The following is a 12,555-nucleotide window of genomic DNA, read 5'->3' as shown; positions in this document are numbered from 1 at the left end:
CTCGCTCAGCCGCAAGATGGCCATTTCATTTGTTGGAAAAACAATCATGTCTCGTCTACATCTATTATTCGTCTCGTAACATTCGCAATTTTTTTACACATTTCAGAGAACCGCATGACGGAAAGCCACGCGGGCACGACGAGAACATGCAAACTCCACATGGGAAGGTCGGTGCACCGTGAGGCCGACGCGCGAACCACTCGCCCACCGTGCCGTGCCGCCAAAACGGTTTACCACCGTTTCCCTAATTTCATCCAATTTGTTTCATCCTCTTATCAAAGTGAGTCCAAAGGCAGATACGGCAACCGCCTCGCCGCAGATGTCCTTCACCACTCCCGAACAAAACTTGGAGCTATTCAAACCCGATGCCCGATCCCTTCCCGACTGCCACAGATTTAGAGCTGCTGACTCTCACCCATGCAGCTTGGCTCTCAGCTTTCAACCAAGACTGCAGATCCAAAAGGTGCTACATGCCTAAACAAAGTCATGGGGACCATAAACTGAGCAAACTTAACCAACTGTGCTCCTGGCGCAACCCCCCCCCCCCCCCCCCAAAAAAAAGTATATCGCTAATGAAATTAACAGCACGCTCATTTCTTGGACCGTTGAGAGAATTCTTTTAATTTTGTGCAAGCGGAAATGCACATTTAGCTGTTTTTTTTTAAACAGATTTGAAGCACACCGAGGTTGTATCACTCTTCCGCCAAAGTAAGTGGCCCTAAACGCACTTGAGCTGTTTCGAAGGCCTCGGTGTGCTCTATTTCCAGCTCTGATGACCTGTGCTGTTTGTGAATCGCGAGCAGCCGGGTTGGCTGCCAACGCTTCAACTGCAGCTCCTGAACTGAACTCTTGGACCACAAGGTAAGCGTGCCAAGAAAGATGATCAGCAAAAGAGACTCACCTTTCTGAAGCCACACACACACACACACACAATATAAAAATGCTAAGTAGCTCGGCAATGGATCTGAAGACGTCATTTTTCAAACGGCAGCCTCTCTGAGTTGAGGCTGTGAGGTGCCAGCGCTCCCATGCCAACTCGTATTATACATCCTGCAATCCTACAAAAGTGCAGACTCCCGGAGGAGGACGGAGCCAGCAGCTAACGAGAAACAAACACTTTCCTGTTCGACGGAAGCAGAGTGTCTCCGTTGGAAAAGGCCAAACGGTAACCCCGATAAAAGGTGTGTCTGTTAGGGGGGGGGGGGGGGGGGGCAACCAACAGAGCTTCTGAAAAGCAAACAATCCAATGAAGAGGTTCATTGCAACGGACGGTGAAATGAAGGAGATCAAAATCAAATCCAAGAAAAACAACAGACGGGCATACGCTCACAGAGTGGCGATCGGTGAGGCCAAAACAAGATGGGACACATCTTTGCGGCCCCTGGGACCGAATACGACAGGCTTTGATTTGATTTCTGTATTTGGCTGCGTGTCAGCCAAATACGTACCGGGAGGGCCCGAAAGAGTGACGAAAGCTCACTGACGGACCGACGCGTTGACAAATGCACACCTGTAAATTCCGGAAGCCTGAACGGAAAAGAAAAACTTCTACGCCCATTAAAAGTTGCATCCTGAGCTATTCCAGTTTCACAGTACAGAGGCTGTAATTGCTTTCCGCAGTTAGATAGGAAAAGTTTGGCAAGATGAATCCCTACTCCTCATACACGGCTAAGTCACAATTTAGTGCAGCCGCAGTGGGTGGAAATCTTTTTTAAATTAATTTCTTAAATCAACCCCGCCCCAATATATATATATATATATATATATATATATATATATATAAAAACTTATGTATCAGTGGGTAATGAAGAGAGCTTCAAATCATTGCTGTATCTGCCATTTCGCTTGCAGTCAGTCACACTCTTTGTATTCCCTTTCATCCCATGCTTTCGGCTCATCTTTTTCACATAACTCACTTTCCTCTTTCTCTCTCTCCCCCTCTCGCTTTTTTGCTCTCCCTCTAAATTTGTATCCGAGGGCTATTTCTCAATCTTTCAGCATCCCAGTAAGGACGGAACATCATTTTGTGTGAATCCTATTCATCCTCTTCCTTGGCTTCATCTTTCTATTTTGCTCTTGCTATGAGAAGTAACATGAAGGAAAAAGAAGAGGCTGTTATGAGAACAGTTAGTATCATACTTACATTCAGGCCCAGGTAAAATTCCAAATATAACAACATATCCATTGATATATCTCTTTTTTAATCTATAGATAGATAGATAGATAAATTAGACATGAGGGCCTTTTCTATGGCGTGTGCGCGGCGCATCTGACATATCGTATCAAGTCAGCTGTGTTCACACCCATAACGGCGCAAAACACCCTTTTCTCTTCAACGCGCGGGCATGCGAAAATCCTCAAACTTGGCCAGGTGGACCTCCACGCAAAGTTCGACCGCACTTTGCCCGAGACTTGCTCTCAGCAAGAAAAGAGCACAACAGATCTCATCGTGTTAAGCGATACGAAAAGTACGAAACAGCGGTCTTTGCGACCAATAAACATTTGCGCTGAAATGAAAGGTTGAAAATGAAAATTGTGAAGACAAATTGCTTCGAGGTGACACACCGCGCATTCCATGTTCAAGTGAGTTCTGTGCACCGAGGGCAAAAAGCGAATCTGTGAGGAGTTGAAAGGGTCATTCATTTTAGTATGGCTAAAAGGCAGACTGTCTCTTCTATCTCGGTCTTCAGAAGCACACGATAATGCTTTTTGACAGACGAGATGAGCAAACCAAGCATGAAACACTCAGACAGTCTTGCAGTGGCAGCTCTTCACATTTATGAAGCTTTGGTCAAATTAAAACCAACTATATTTTGTCTGTCCTCGCGAGTGGTTGCTTTTACCATCTGGGGGATGGAAGAACTCGGCATTGAACAATCCACTTTGGTTGCTTCTGTCCTACATGAACCTGTTGATCCTATTTCCACTATCAAAGCACTGGGTCACCGACAAATACAAAACTAAAATGCTCATCTTTAAAAAAAAAAAAAAAAAAAGTTCATTTACCATTTTAAAAACCATCTAATTGCCAATTAGTGCGCCGTAACCTCAATGAAATGAAAAGGTTAAGATGGTTCATCTTCATGAAGGTGCATGTTATGACAGCAAAAACTAACAACAATGAAAACATTGCACAGGGTTCAACATAAACCGTGGCCCGATGGCCCGGGGCCACCACGTGACTGTGTCCAGCCACTGCGGGTTTACTCACCCATCCCCGATTGGGCTAAACACTTGAGAAGATTTCATCGACACACATATTTTATATTTATATCTCTCACTAATTGCCGCTTGCTGTGATGTGAGCGCCAATGGTTTTCCATCCAAGCGTGCCTCCTGCAATTGACTGCCAACAAGTCCAGCGCGTGCGTCATCTCTCACGCAAAGTCCGCCGGGCTAGGCAGCAAGTTATCCATAATCTTAACAGGGACAAGCACGATATCAAATGGGACGGATCGATAACTTTAACGAAAGCAACGTGTTATACGCAATTGTATTTACAGTACACGCACGTAGTGTTGGGTTTCTATTTCAATGCTACTACTAATAAGGAAAGTCTTGGAAGGATGTTGAATATGGACGCTAGCCCTTAGCCAAGCAGGAGAAGAATTCATTTGGAGATTCACTTCCAGGGGAGACGGGCATCAGCAATATAAGCCGGCTCATCAGGGAGCATTTCCAGCACAACACTGCTGACAAAGCTTCCGCCAGAAATAGAGCAAGACTTGCAATTTAGCCCCGGTTCAGACTAAAGATTGCTTTAGCACCAACAAACTGATGTTTTGGAAGTAGCTGGCCTTTGACAGTATAAAAACAGCCTTTCTGTGTGTTTGTGTGTGTGGGGGGGGGGGTAAAAAATGTGATTCCTGGCATTCTAAATAGTTTGTCGCAGCATGTAGTATCCTGGAATTTCAAGGGGCGGATGTACGTTGACTGGTCCTCTCCGAACTTTCCTGCAGCACAAGTGCCATTGATTGATTGGGACCAGCATGCGCGGGAGCGCTTCCTACGAAGGACCGTCGCGCGCCATGTATGACTCGCCGTTGCTCCCGTCTGTGTCGTTCGATGAACCCGTTGCCTCGGTGCACAAAAAGTCTCGATTTTCAGCGGGTTCCTGTCCATAGCTTTTGGAAATTCTGCCCGCACCAAAGCAGGCATTCGGCAGAGATCTGCGTCTCCGTCTCCGAGTGAAAGCAAACAAATCACGGAGAGCGGTGGGATTCGGCCTTCTTTGTAAAACGGCACAGTAGGAAGCCCCGAAGGCCTCGGGCTGATCCGCGCGCTGAAAACAATCTCCGTGACCTTTCCGTTTTAGCTAATTTCACATAAATGCCCAACCTTTAAGCAAGTCTTTGACACGCATGTGGCGAATTAGGAATCTTTTTTGCATCATTTCATCCTGGTCTGCGAGGACAAAAAAAAATCAGACTAATAATTCCAAACTAAAATGACATCATGTGCGATAACACAGACTGCTCCTGTCATTCAATTCCATCAATGTTAGGATTGAAAGGAGAACATTTCCATCCGTTTGTTGGAACGCCTTCTGCTCGGGAGGGCGGCGGCTGTGCTGCGCTCACCAATGGCACCGGATTCGGCAAACATCAGAAAAGAGTTGCCGTCTTATCAAAAAACAAAATATTTTTGTGAACAGTTTTCCACTGATGAGTTCTTTGCTTTGAATTTGTGGCATTAGGGAGACTTTGCCCGGGCCTGTTTATGCACTCCGTTTGTCCTTTTCGCTTTTTCCCAACAAGCTCATCATTTGAGTTCCCCCCCCCCCCACACACACCCCCTGGCAGATTCTTTAGAGTAACAGAATGGAGGCTTAAGGATGAGTCTAAACTGAGCCCTTTTTCCTCCACAGCTTCATTTAATTGGACTAATCTGCTCTGTCCTGCCCGTGAGCGCAATAAGCCAGTTGTCGACTCAAAGAGGGCCCTCGCTTCAGATAAGTGAAAGGGGGGGGGGGGGGGGGGGAACATCCAACACCAGAGTCGGATTTAGCCCCAAACAAGGAGGGAAAGGACTTGTGAATTCTATTAAGATGCTCAAGAAGACAGTTGCCAAAGTTGTTTAATCACATTTCTGCTGGCCTAATCTTGGCCTGGCAGATGTGCGCCTGTAGCTCGCAAAGGAGGGCGGCGGCAAATCAACCTCACAGCGCAACGACCCGGGAAGAGAGGAAACAAAATGCTGGCTCGCTCCTCGTCGTTTTCCCCAAGAGAAGAGACGTTGACGTTCAGGTGACGAGGGGGTGAGCTCATTTGGACGTCAGCTGGAACAACCTTTTGGGCCGGCTGCAATGTGCGCACCACTCCAAAGGTCTGCTCCGTAGGCTTGCCCATCAATTTTGCCGCAGAAACTCACCGGCACCGTTGCGACCGTCACCGTCTCTTTGACTTGATGGCTTTTGTTCCTTGGCTTCATTTAGTTCTTATCGCCGGCAACAAAACGTGCCGCGTGGATCACGCGGCAGACTTTGAGGAAGACCCGCATGGATGTCGACTGCTCGTGAGCAGTTTTTAACGGCCAGGGGAAGAAAATGCAAGGCCGCCTGGTCCCGGTTGGGGTCGGGGCACCCGGGGACCCATTGACAAAAAATTCGACCGTTACGGACCCGGTTGCAAGGTGTCATGAGCTGTCGCCGCGACACCTTTGCGCCGTCCATCGCACACCGAGAACCCACTGCGCAGCAATCAAGAAAATTCCGAGACGACCAATTCTCCGCAGCCAACCGTGCCATTGCGGCGTCTCCCAAAGCCGGCCGGAGGTTTCCCATGTTTGCCTCCGGTCATCTGTACGACATGACGCGATTGACGAAGCAGGACTTTCAAGGGTCTACAAAATAGATAAGCAAGTGACGGAGCGGGAGATGACGCGAATCCCGAGGTGGCGCCGGGTGGAAAGAAGTGTCACGGTAAAGTCACTGAAGGGCCCGAGGGCAGCTCAAACGCGGCGAAACAGAGGCGAGTCGCCGGAGGGACGGAGGCGTCAAAGAGGCGACGGATGGAGGTGGAGGCTGCCATATCCAAATCTCCTTCCTCCCTCAAACACAAAGCAAAGCAAATCAAGAAGAATCCACCGAGGAAACTTGTCCATCGGGTGCACTCGGAAGTCGAGGTTCCGCTCGCAGCGAGCGTCGTGCCAATCAACGCCAAACGGAAATGTCCGCGTGGCCTCGACCCGTTACGGCGGCCTTGCCCAGCTCGTGGAGACTGAGAAGGGGGCGGAAAGACTTCCTTCACAGCCGACAAGTGAAGTCAGCCGCAGCATCCTGCGACTGCGACTCACTTCGACCGCGACGAGTGATATTTAATGCAAAGGTGCTGATGGACGGGAGGGAGAGTTGAAGCTGACAAGCTCCTGGCAGAAGGCAAAGACGTCAAAACACACCACTGCAATGAATCCCATGGGGGGGGGGGGCAAATAGGTGAGGGGGCTGTGAGAAAACGGTGAGAAATGCGAGAGTGACTGGAAGACACAAGGAAGGGCCCGGGGGGGGGGGGGGGGGGGGGGGGGGGGGCGGCATTCCCAATGATAATGGCTACTTAAATGTTAAATTCGGAACGCCCCCCCCCCCTCTCCCCCTGGCCCTCATTATTTGCAGTGCCACAGATTAACCTAATGTGGGAATTAGGTTGACCACAGTTTCCGTTGCTTCGTCTTGGAGATATTCTCAATATCCAAATGTGCAAAAAATGAAAGTCGCTCTTCTCATCTGCGGCTTCTTGTCAAGGGTTCTCATTTTTTGGGGGGAGTTTTTCCACTGCCCACTGGGGGTTAAGGTCAGGGGATGTCGTGAATATGTGAAGCCCTTTCAGACTGTTTGGGACGACATCAATAAATGTGACGTGACCTGACGTGAATTGTATATTCATCGACGGTGTCGCTTTTGGGGGGGGGGGGGTGTTCTGGGGCGGTGGGTGTTTTTTGTTGTTGTTTTTTTTTTCTGACATCATCTTTACACGCAGACCTATTGCCAATTTTCAGTCCAATCAAGGGTGCCTTTCCATAATTGATCACATTGAGCATCTGGAAGGCTGCGTGCGGCGCAACCTGAAACTGACCCTCAAAAGAAGAAAACGCAGCTTCATAGAAAGAAAAGTGTCCAAGTCGCACATGATGAATCAGGCGGGATACGCCATCAATTCGTCCTCCTTCTATTTGACATTCGAGGATTGGCACGGCATGTGCCTTCAAAGGTCGAATGATCGGTCCGTTGCTCATATCGGTCCTGAAACGCCCTCGTGAACGTACGACCGACTGCGAGTCGACGCCGCCGTCTCCCCGGTCAAGGAGACACACCAAAACCCACGTGTGGTACGCTCATTGCTTCTGTCGAGGGCCGACGCCTTCACTGCGGCAATGCACCGCCTCGTTTGCTCTCTTAAACAGCCCCCCCCCCCCCGGTCATCCTCTTCAGACACGTTTCTCATCACATCTACACATGTTCTCTCACGATGCTGCACAATGTGATCGATATCCCTGACGGCGATTGCGCAAGAGAGGTCATCGCCGGGCACCGGGCCGACACGAAAAGCCGCTAGATAATGGCAAGCATCCATCTTGAAGCGCGGCGGGCCATTAAAGAATGCGAAGGCGCGCGGCCAAACGGCTCACCGGGAAAATCCACTCGCGCTCTCCGTTGGTCGACGTCGCCCTGGGAACCAATCACGCTCCTCATTTGAGTAAGCATGCACAACCCCCCCCCCCCCCCCCCCCCCCGAGTCCGGACAGCTCTTTGTTCGGCATGCGGGGAAACCTTCTCTCTCTCACGCATCAACATGAAACAACGGGTCTTTCCACAAGAGGGCTGCCAATATGGCCCAATTTTTTTTTCTATTAAGTTTTGGGAGGAAAAAAAAAAACGCGAAACACAGAGGCCGCAAAACTTGAAGCGCAAACTGGCGAGGGATCACAATATATTGTTCGTGTCTCAGTCGAACGTGAGCATTCAGAGAAGTGTTTTCTGCCGTGAAGCATTAACCACCCCCGCCCACCACCACCAACCCCCCCCCCCCAAAAAAAAACAAGATTGCTGTTTCTGACACCTCCGGGAATGATGTGCAAATTGTTCCCTGTCCCTGCACTGAAGCAAAGGTGAACGTTATCCAGCAGAGTCAGCCCAAAGCTTAATACAAAGCTTGTTAGCAGCTTAAAGCCGCACAAAGCTAAGCGAGCTCGAACACCACCAGAGGCTTTCCCGCTCTGCTAATGAGCCCCAAAACCTTGGAAAACGACACACGGCGGAATCGTCGGCTTTCTCGACAACGCCGCGCATCAAAGCGTACGTGGCAAACTCTCAGCCGTGCAGACAAAGTGCGGAAGCGGCCGCCAACTTTCGGATGGCTTCGACTTTCCCATGACATGCAGGAGAGCCTGTTGGACGCAGAGCAGAGCACCGCACGCTCACACGCGGCTTCCCCGTACGATGAAACCCAAGCGTTTCCGAGGGGGCGGATTCAATCAACTGACAACATTTCAATTTCCCCCCCATTAGTTTCTGGAGATTTTAATTAAGCGTCAGCCATAAATCTCCATTTGCCCAGAATTCCTGTTGCCGTCTTTCCCGAATGTCCTCTGCCCTCAAGCCCGCGCGCTGTAATAATAACTCCCAATCGCGGGACACGCAAAGGCAATCCCGTTCTACATTATTGTCATGGGATGTGGTGACAAAAGATGGGCGGGGCTGGCGGGTCCCACGGGTCCGCGCCTGTTGGATGTTGGATGTCAGAGAAAAAAATAGAGAATACGGAAACGATGAGCCACTCTCCAAGTAGGAAACAGCGGGGTCGATCCTGACCTTGAAATGAGCCTTGTGGATCACGTGACCGTAAACATTCCCAGGAAATGGAATCGCTCCCGTTTCCTCGAAAACAAAACGTTCAGACATGTAATTTTATTTTTTTGCGTTTGTTTGATCGTATTCATTTAAAATTGCATAATTGTTGATTGAATAGCGGAAAATCCAGCATAAAATGAATCCCGGTACCCCATTCGGCGAGATTGAAACCAGATGTTTGGTTTTTTTAATGATCATAACTGCAAATCCTAATCACCCTTGATGAGCTGCTTTGTGTTTACACTCCACATCATGTTCTTTTCAAATCCCGAACAGAGACAAAGAGTGATCGTGTGTGTGGAAAGCTCTTCGCTTGCAGGGGCGTCCAAACTTTTTCGTTTGAGGACCGCCTACAGCAACTTGGAAGGATGAAAGGGTCACTTTGAAATTCCTCAACTTTTTGAAACACGCTAAAGCTAGTCCAGAGGGCAATTCTGTGTTCTTTGTAGCTTCTAGTTCATTTCCTCCGCTTTCTTTTTAACCGGTCGCCCAGCGCGCTGCCCTTTTGCACCGTCAATGTGGCCTTTACAACTCAACTGGGAAAATCATGACATCTTTTCTCGCGGGGAAGTCGAAATCAACAACCGAGATCGTGTGGTTGCGCAAGCGTGCGGCTCCTTGTTCGAACTGGGGACGAGTCTGCGCTCGGAATTCACCAATCCCATTCAAACTGCGGAGACCACCAGACCGACAGTAAAGCATCCTGCCGAGTTTTTTGCTCCCCCCCCCCCCCACCTACATGACCAGAGGCTCAATGTCCCTCCCTCAAATGCTCGGATCGCACCTTGTCAAGAGACAAGTCCCCTGGGAGCTTTTTAATCAAACGGGTGACTATTAGAGCTTATCGAATGAATGCTCTGGGAGAATATCATCTCGACGAAGCCTCTAATTGAGCCAGATGCTCAATGTTTACATATGACTTCATTAGGAAGGGCTCAAATTCTTTGATGCGATGCCGTTTGTGACCTTCGGAATCATGGCGAAGGAAAAGGTTTCACCCTGGTCCAGGTTGTCAATGTCTCCTTTTTTTGTGGACATAGAGAAATCATCTGTTGAGTAATGACCGATATCAATAACAAGCAACCTTTTTTGTTGATTTTACATTTTTATCAGTGAATTATGGCCCCAAATAACTTCCAGCAACATAAAAAACAGAGACATGGTAACACCGTGAAGTAAGCAAGGCCTTATGTCAATTCAGTGATGAGATCAACTGGATTCACGCAGCTCGGATCAAGTGACAAAGCCGCTTTGGGTTCGTTTGGTTTTTTTTCCCACTCGAGTGGTACAATTCACATATGCATCATGGCAGTACAAAGACAAAATATCATAATCGGGCCTCTTCTAACTGTGCATCGGATACAGTGTGTGAAGAAACACTCCAATCGCCGTCTATGAGACTTTGAAAACTTTGAAATATACAGATTGCAGAAAAATGATCATAAAGAAAGAGATTGAGAACGACCCCGGGGGGTTTTCCTGCGTTTAAAATTGCGTGGCGGCCGCCTCCAGCTAATTTTGTGCCGCCCCCGGCCAGACTGATTGATATCGCTCAACACAGCTTAAAACTGCAGCTTTGCCAATGGAGGGATTGATGTCCCTCTGCGGCAGGTTGCTATTTTAACTGCAGTTGCAGTGTGTGTGCATATACACACACACACGCACACACGACCTATTCGTGTTGTAATATCGGGCAGGAGAAGACCTAGGGTAACACACAACTCAAGGCATGTCTACCATCTAGTGGTGATTGGAGATCTTACAACTTAAAACTACAGTCAACCCCTGGATATTTGTAGTTGGGCACCCGATGATTCATATACTCGTGGATTTTTTTCCCCCTCCGCCTCCTCAATATTTTGTCACCTTTTTGATTTTGCCCCATCTTTTGTGAAAAAAACGTATCAATGTTTCAGGTTTTGTCAAATATTGACAAAAAATAATAATAATTATTGCAAGAAATCGAGAGGGAACTGAGTGCAGCCTGTGGGCCGCAAGTTGCACTGACAGGGTTAAGCGGTTCAAAGTCTCGCACTTAAAAAATTGCTCTATTTTTCATAAAGTTCTCGCACAGTTGAGTGGACATAGCTCGGACGACTTGAGAGAAGCAAAATTGAAAACAAGTGAGTCAATACGACGCTCGGTACGTCTTGAGGGTCTGTTCCAAAAACACATGTGGGTGCGTTTGGCCAACTGCGATCAGATCAAAACCTTCAACCGAATCGCTGCAAAGAGAAATTGCAAATGAGGGAAACCGACCGAAAAACGGGGGACTTCGGAGCCATATCGAGGGAGGCATCCATCCGTCAGCTCGTATCGGCGCGATCGCTGGCAAAGGAGAACACCAATCGACAGCGACATCCGACACACCCTTCGCAAATGGACAGGTGCCGGATGGCTCGTGACGGGAGGCGCGACGCGTCGATGGGCAGTGCGGAAAAACGCGTACCGTTCCCGAACCCGTAGTCATGAAAAAGCTGAAAACTCACCGAGGTTGTGAACGCAGATTCCTCCCGGTGCGCGTCCCGATGTGTGTCCTGCTTGGGTCGGGTGGGGGAAAAAGAACTCGAAGACGGCAGCCGAACGCCACCGACTCGGCTTCGCCTTCGCCGTTTTCCTCCGATGTACTCCTGCTTTCTCTGCCCCGCACTCACTCGCCTCGTCTCCCCGGGGACGAATTAAACGGCAGCCGTACATATCCAGTCATTGTCGTCAACGCGTGCAAAGCGCACGTTTCAGAGAGAACCAAAACAAAAACAAAACAAATAAAACGCCAACAACCACCACACGTGAAGTTCGCGGAAATTCTCACAATCCAGCGATTTTCTTTTTCGCTTGCATAATCCGCGATCGAGCAGGACAAATTGACGTGCTGCTAAAGTTCGCTTTCGGTGGAGCAGTGGCTAAATAATCCAGGGAAGTCAACGTCGCCTCACTTTGCTCTTCGGACCCATTCGGCTCCTCGCCGAGGCATCGCGGCGCAGCTGCTCGTAAAGGCGCAGCGCTTCGTCACTCGTCTTCCTTCCCTTTCACGCCGCTGTCTACTCGGGGGGGCTATTCGTCCCGGGAGCCGCCGTCGCTAAGCGCCGATTCGTGTGCAGATGCTCCCGAGAGCGCCCCTCTACCGCCGCAACTCTTCTGCCCCCCCACCGTCTCTCTCTCTTGTCAAATCGTCCATCCTGCTGGCGTGAAGCCGCGCCCACTGCGACCGGCGATTGGTTAGAAATTGCGACGCGAGACAAGAGGAAGGAGCCCAGACCCGCAGTCAAGAAAGGATAGGAGACGGCGAGTGTGGGGGGGAATGGAGAACCCCGAGTGAAAGAGGAAGGCCAGTGGGCCAGCGAAACAAGGAGAAAGCAGACGGAGACGCAGAGTCGGGAGGGGGGCGGTGTGCATGTGTGGAGCGAGGGCAGGCGGTGCACCGAGCTCGATGCCTTGGAGCCCCGCGGGACGGAGGCTGGCTATTGACAGAGAAAACACTTTGCCTGCGCTTATTTTTCGAGGCTCTCGCGGCGCTTGTGTGCAATGCGGCCATAGTTGGACTCGAGGCAAAAGTGAATTCTTTGCTGACAATGTCCTCTATGACTGTGCAGAGGCTTCGCTTCTGTCCGCCCGGCCTCTTCTCTTGATCAAATCTGCTTTCTGTCGGCGAAGCGGCCTCCTCGGCGAGGAGCCTGTGATGAATAAGTAAGTAGCAGCAGAGAGGCTGG

General features: G+C 49.6%; 1 protein-coding gene across 1 annotated transcript in view; it reads right to left on the bottom strand.

The window, feature by feature from the left end:
• brinp2 (bone morphogenetic protein/retinoic acid inducible neural-specific 2) overlaps window positions 1–11,973 on the bottom strand; it is a 50,137-nt gene extending 38,164 nt beyond the window's left edge. Inside the window, exon 1 of the mRNA XM_086129553.1 lies at window positions 11,335–11,973. The gene's annotated coding sequence lies outside the window, so the exon portion shown is untranslated. The remainder of the gene's footprint in view (window positions 1–11,334) is intronic.
• Between the last annotated feature and the right edge of the window lie 582 nt (window positions 11,974–12,555).

This window comes from Hippocampus guttulatus, chromosome 14, assembly GCF_054856545.1.
Source record: "Hippocampus guttulatus isolate MCC_2025c chromosome 14, RoL_Hgut_1.0, whole genome shotgun sequence".
Classification (NCBI taxonomy): domain Eukaryota; kingdom Metazoa; phylum Chordata; class Actinopteri; order Syngnathiformes; family Syngnathidae; genus Hippocampus; species Hippocampus guttulatus.
Note: the sequence above shows the minus strand (reverse complement) of the source record. Positions and strands in the feature narration are given on the sequence as shown.